This window comes from Rhinoderma darwinii, chromosome 13, assembly GCF_050947455.1.
Source record: "Rhinoderma darwinii isolate aRhiDar2 chromosome 13, aRhiDar2.hap1, whole genome shotgun sequence".
Classification (NCBI taxonomy): domain Eukaryota; kingdom Metazoa; phylum Chordata; class Amphibia; order Anura; family Rhinodermatidae; genus Rhinoderma; species Rhinoderma darwinii.
Window position 1 is genome coordinate 23486561 of NC_134699.1, and position 5000 is coordinate 23491560.

General features: G+C 42.0%; 14 non-coding genes across 14 annotated transcripts; all 14 read left to right on the forward strand.

The window, feature by feature from the left end:
* Positions 1–168: 168 nt before the first annotated feature.
* TRNAC-GCA (transfer RNA cysteine (anticodon GCA)) lies at positions 169–240 on the forward strand. Its single transcript has one exon. It is a non-coding gene; the product is annotated as a tRNA-Cys (tRNA).
* Positions 241–515: 275 nt separating this feature from the next.
* Positions 516–587, forward strand: TRNAC-GCA (transfer RNA cysteine (anticodon GCA)). Its single transcript has one exon. It is a non-coding gene; the product is annotated as a tRNA-Cys (tRNA).
* Positions 588–866: 279 nt separating this feature from the next.
* Positions 867–938, forward strand: TRNAC-GCA (transfer RNA cysteine (anticodon GCA)). The gene has a single exon. It is a non-coding gene; the product is annotated as a tRNA-Cys (tRNA).
* A 271-nt stretch (positions 939–1209) lies between these two features.
* Positions 1210–1281, forward strand: TRNAC-GCA (transfer RNA cysteine (anticodon GCA)). Its single transcript has one exon. It is a non-coding gene; the product is annotated as a tRNA-Cys (tRNA).
* Positions 1282–1556: 275 nt separating this feature from the next.
* On the forward strand, positions 1557–1628 carry TRNAC-GCA (transfer RNA cysteine (anticodon GCA)). The gene has a single exon. It is a non-coding gene; the product is annotated as a tRNA-Cys (tRNA).
* A 275-nt stretch (positions 1629–1903) lies between these two features.
* On the forward strand, positions 1904–1975 carry TRNAC-GCA (transfer RNA cysteine (anticodon GCA)). Its single transcript has one exon. It is a non-coding gene; the product is annotated as a tRNA-Cys (tRNA).
* Positions 1976–2254: 279 nt separating this feature from the next.
* Positions 2255–2326, forward strand: TRNAC-GCA (transfer RNA cysteine (anticodon GCA)). The gene has a single exon. It is a non-coding gene; the product is annotated as a tRNA-Cys (tRNA).
* Positions 2327–2601: 275 nt separating this feature from the next.
* On the forward strand, positions 2602–2673 carry TRNAC-GCA (transfer RNA cysteine (anticodon GCA)). Its single transcript has one exon. It is a non-coding gene; the product is annotated as a tRNA-Cys (tRNA).
* Positions 2674–2950: 277 nt separating this feature from the next.
* TRNAC-GCA (transfer RNA cysteine (anticodon GCA)) lies at positions 2951–3022 on the forward strand. Its single transcript has one exon. It is a non-coding gene; the product is annotated as a tRNA-Cys (tRNA).
* Positions 3023–3297: 275 nt separating this feature from the next.
* On the forward strand, positions 3298–3369 carry TRNAC-GCA (transfer RNA cysteine (anticodon GCA)). Its single transcript has one exon. It is a non-coding gene; the product is annotated as a tRNA-Cys (tRNA).
* Positions 3370–3645: 276 nt separating this feature from the next.
* On the forward strand, positions 3646–3717 carry TRNAC-GCA (transfer RNA cysteine (anticodon GCA)). Its single transcript has one exon. It is a non-coding gene; the product is annotated as a tRNA-Cys (tRNA).
* A 276-nt stretch (positions 3718–3993) lies between these two features.
* On the forward strand, positions 3994–4065 carry TRNAC-GCA (transfer RNA cysteine (anticodon GCA)). Its single transcript has one exon. It is a non-coding gene; the product is annotated as a tRNA-Cys (tRNA).
* A 275-nt stretch (positions 4066–4340) lies between these two features.
* On the forward strand, positions 4341–4412 carry TRNAC-GCA (transfer RNA cysteine (anticodon GCA)). Its single transcript has one exon. It is a non-coding gene; the product is annotated as a tRNA-Cys (tRNA).
* Positions 4413–4689: 277 nt separating this feature from the next.
* Positions 4690–4761, forward strand: TRNAC-GCA (transfer RNA cysteine (anticodon GCA)). The gene has a single exon. It is a non-coding gene; the product is annotated as a tRNA-Cys (tRNA).
* Positions 4762–5000: the final 239 nt, after the last annotated feature.

Consider the following 5000-nt stretch of genomic DNA (forward strand, 5'->3'; position numbering starts at 1 on the left):
ATATAATATTTAATTTCCCAGCAAGCAGCTTCCCCTTCTGCATGTGCTAACAGCTAAATATTTCAGCAGCCAGCCTGGGAGGGCATGCTTTTGAAACGTATTGGTCCCATGTCCAAAAAGTTGTCTTAGGAAAAAAAAAAAAAACTTCACTTAACAGTATAAAGCAAAGGGGGCATAGCTCAGTGGTAGAGCATTCGACTGCAGATTGAGAGGTCCCTGGTTCAAACCCGGGTGCCCCCTTTGATGTCTCAGTGTTTTTCTACGTCTCAAGGATTTAGTGATAATGCCATAGTGGAGAGCTGCTCTGGTGGTTTTATTCCATGGGTATCTATTTATTTGAATCCACACTATATAATATTTAATTTCCCAGCAAGCAGCTTCCCCTTCTGCATGTGCTAACAGCTAAATATTTCAGCAGCCAGCCTGGGAGGGCATGCTTTTGAAACGTATTGCTTCCATTTCCAAAAAGTTTTCTTAGGAAAAAAAAATAACTTCTCTTAACAGTATAAAGCAAAGGGGGCATAGCTCAGTGGTAGAGCATTCGACTGCAGATCGAGAGGTCCTTGGTTCAAACCCGGGTGCCCCCTTTGATGTCTCAGTTTTTTTTCTACGTCTCAAGGATTTAGTGATAATGCCATAGTGGAGAGCTGCTCTGGTGGTTTTATTACATCATGGGTATCTATTTATTTGAATGGACACTATATAATATTTAATTTCCCAAGCAGCAGCTTCCCCTTCTGCATGTGCTAACAGCTAAATATTTCAGCAGCCAGCCTGGGAGGGCATGCTTTTGAAACGTATTGGTTCCATTTCCAAAAAGCTTTCTTAGGAAAAAAAAATAACTTCTCTTAACAGTATGAAGCAAAGGGGGCATAGCTCAGTGGTAGAGCATTCGACTGCAGATCGAGAGGTCCCTGGTTCAAACCCGGGTGCCCCCTTTGATGTCTCAGTGTTTTTCTACGTCTCAAGGATTTAGTGATAATGCCATAGTGGAGAGCTGCTCTGGTGGTTTTATTCCATGGGTATTTATTTGAATCCACACTATATAATATTTAATTTCCCAGCAAGCAGCTTCCCCTTCTGCATGTGCTAACAGCTAAATATTTCAGCAGCCAGCCTGGGAGGGCATGCTTTTGAAACGTATTGCTTCCATTTCCAAAAAGTTTTCTTAGGAAAAAAAAAAAACTTCTCTTAACAGTATAAAGCAAAGGGGGCATAGCTCAGTGGTAGAGCATTCGACTGCAGATCGAGAGGTCCCTGGTTCAAACCCGGGTGCCCCCTTTGATGTCTCAGTGTTTTTCTACGTCTCAAGGATTTAGTGATAATGCCATAGTGGAGAGCTGCTCTGGTGGTTTTATTCCATGGGTATCTATTTATTTGAATCCACACTATATAATATTTAATTTCCCAGCAAGCAGCTTCCCCTTCTGCATGTGCTAACAGCTAAATATTTCAGCAGCCAGCCTGGGAGGGCATGCTTTTGAAACGTATTGCTTCCATTTCCAAAAAGTTTTCTTAGGAAAAAAAAAAAACATCTCTTAACAGTATAAAGCAAAGGGGGCATAGCTCAGTGGTAGAGCATTCGACTGCAGATCGAGAGGTCCCTGGTTCAAACCCGGGTGCCCCCTTTGATGTCTCAGTGTTTTTCTACGTCTCAAGGATTTAGTGATAATGCCATAGTGGAGAGCTGCTCTGGTGGTTTTATTCCATGGGTATCTATTTATTTGAATCCACACTATATAATATTTAATTTCCCAGCAAGCAGCTTCCCCTTCTGCATGTGCTAACAGCTAAATATTTCAGCAGCCAGCCTGGGAGGGCATGCTTTTGAAACGTATTGCTTCCATTTCCAAAAAGTTTTCTTAGGAAAAAAAAAAAACTTCTCTTAACAGTATAAAGCACAGGGGGCATAGCTCAGTGGTAGAGCATTCGACTGCAGATCGAGAGGTCCTTGGTTCAAACCCGGGTGCCCCCTTTGATGTCTCAGTTTTTTTTCTACGTCTCAAGGATTTAGTGATAATGCCATAGTGGAGAGCTGCTCTGGTGGTTTTATTACATCATGGGTATCTATTTATTTGAATGGACACTATATAATATTTAATTTCCCAAGCAGCAGCTTCCCCTTCTGCATGTGCTAACAGCTAAATATTTCAGCAGCCAGCCTGGGAGGGCATGCTTTTGAAACGTATTGGTTCCATTTCCAAAAAGCTTTCTTAGGAAAAAAAAATAACTTCTCTTAACAGTATAAAGCAAAGGGGGCATAGCTCAGTGGTAGAGCATTCGACTGCAGATCGAGAGGTCCCTGGTTCAAACCCGGGTGCCCCCTTTGATGTCTCAGTGTTTTTCTACGTCTCAAGGATTTAGTGATAATGCCATAGTGGAGAGCTGCTCTGGTGGTTTTATTCCATGGGTATCTATTTATTTGAATCCACACTATATAATATTTAATTTCCCAGCAAGCAGCTTCCCCTTCTGCATGTGCTAACAGCTAAATATTTCAGCAGCCAGCCTGGGAGGGCATGCTTTTGAAACGTATTGCTTCCATTTCCAAAAAGTTTTCTTAGGAAAAAAAAAAAACTTCTCTTAACAGTATAAAGCAAAGGGGGCATAGCTCAGTGGTAGAGCATTCGACTGCAGATCGAGAGGTCCCTGGTTCAAACCCGGGTGCCCCCTTTGATGTCTCAGTGTTTTTCTACGTCTCAAGGATTTAGTGATAATGCCATAGTGGAGAGCTGCTCTGGTGGTTTTATTCCATGGGTATCTATTTATTTGAATCCACACTATATAATATTTAATTTCCCAGCAAGCAGCTTCCCCTTCTGCATGTGCTAACAGCTAAATATTTCAGCAGCCAGCCTGGGAGGGCATGCTTTTGAAACGTATTGGTCCCATGTCCAAAAAGTTGTCTTAGGAAAAAAAAAAAAAACTTCACTTAACAGTATAAAGCAAAGGGGGCATAGCTCAGTGGTAGAGCATTCGACTGCAGATTGAGAGGTCCCTGGTTCAAACCCGGGTGCCCCCTTTGATGTCTCAGTGTTTTTCTACGTCTCAAGGATTTAGTGATAATGCCATAGTGGAGAGCTGCTCTGGTGGTTTTATTCCATGGGTATCTATTTATTTGAATCCACACTATATAATATTTAATTTCCCAGCAAGCAGCTTCCCCTTCTGCATGTGCTAACAGCTAAATATTTCAGCAGCCAGCCTGGGAGGGCATGCTTTTGAAACGTATTGCTTCCATTTCCAAAAAGTTTTCTTAGGAAAAAAAAATAACTTCTCTTAACAGTATAAAGCAAAGGGGGCATAGCTCAGTGGTAGAGCATTCGACTGCAGATCGAGAGGTCCTTGGTTCAAACCCGGGTGCCCCCTTTGATGTCTCAGTTTTTTTCTACGTCTCAAGGATTTAGTGATAATGCCATAGTGGAGAGTTGCTCTGGTGGTTTTATTACATGGGTATCTATTTATTTGAATGGACACTATATAATATTTAATTTCCCAGCCAGCAGCTTCCCCTTCTGCATGTGCTAACAGCTAAATATTTCAGCAGCCAGCCTGGGAGGGCATGCTTTTGAAACGTATTGGTCCCATGTCCAAAAAGTTGTCTTAGGAAAAAAAAAAAAACTTCTCTTAACAGTATAAAGCAAAGGGGGCATAGCTCAGTGGTAGAGCATTTGACTGCAGATCGAGAGGTCCCTGGTTCAAACCCGGGTGCCCCCTTTGATGTCTCAGTGTTTTTCTACGTCTCAAGGATTTAGTGATAATGCCATAGTGGAGAGTTGCTCTGGTGGTTTTATTACATGGGTATCTATTTATTTGAATGGACACTATATAATATTTAATTTCCCAGCCAGCAGCTTCCCCTTCTGCATGTGCTAACAGCTAAATATTTCAGCAGCCAGCCTGGGAGGGCATGCTTTTGAAACGTATTGGTCCCATGTCCAAAAAGTTGTCTTAGGAAAAAAAAAAAAACTTCTCTTAACAGTATAAAGCAAAGGGGGCATAGCTCAGTGGTAGAGCATTTGACTGCAGATCGAGAGGTCCCTGGTTCAAACCCGGGTGCCCCCTTTGATGTCTCAGTGTTTTTCTACGTCTCAAGGATTTAGTGATAATGCCATAGTGGAGAGCTGCTCTGGTGGTTTTATTCCATGGGTATCTATTTATTTGAATCCACACTATATAATATTTAATTTCCCAGCAAGCAGCTTCCCCTTCTGCATGTGCTAACAGCTAAATATTTCAGCAGCCAGCCTGGGAGGGCATGCTTTTGAAACGTATTGCTTCCATTTCCAAAAAGTTTTCTTAGGAAAAAAAAATAACTTCTCTTAACAGTATAAAGCAAAGGGGGCATAGCTCAGTGGTAGAGCATTCGACTGCAGATCGAGAGGTCCTTGGTTCAAACCCGGGTGCCCCCTTTGATGTCTCAGTTTTTTTCTACGTCTCAAGGATTTAGTGATAATGCCATAGTGGAGAGTTGCTCTGGTGGTTTTATTACATGGGTATCTATTTATTTGGATGGACACTATATAATATTTAATTTCCCAGCCAGCAGCTTCCCCTTCTGCATGTGCTAACAGCTAAATATTTCAGCAGCCAGCCTGGGAGGGCATGCTTTTGAAACGTATTGGTCCCATGTCCAAAAAGTTGTCTTAGGAAAAAAACAAAAAACTTCACTTAACAGTATAAAGCAAAGAGGGCATAGCTCAGTGGTAGAGCATTCGACTGCAGATCGAGAGGTCCCTGGTTCAAACCCGGGTGCCCCCTTTGATGTCTCAGTGTTTTTCTACGTCTCAAGGATTTAGTGATAATGCCATAGTGGAGAGCTGCCCTGGTGGTTTTATTCCATGGGTATCTATTTATTTGAATCCACACTATATAATATTTAATTTCCCAGCAAGCAGCTTCCCCTTCTGCATGTGCTAACAGCTAAATATTTCAGCAGCCAGCCTGGGAGGGCATGCTTTTGAAACGTATTGCTTCCATTTCTAAAAAGTTTTCTTAGG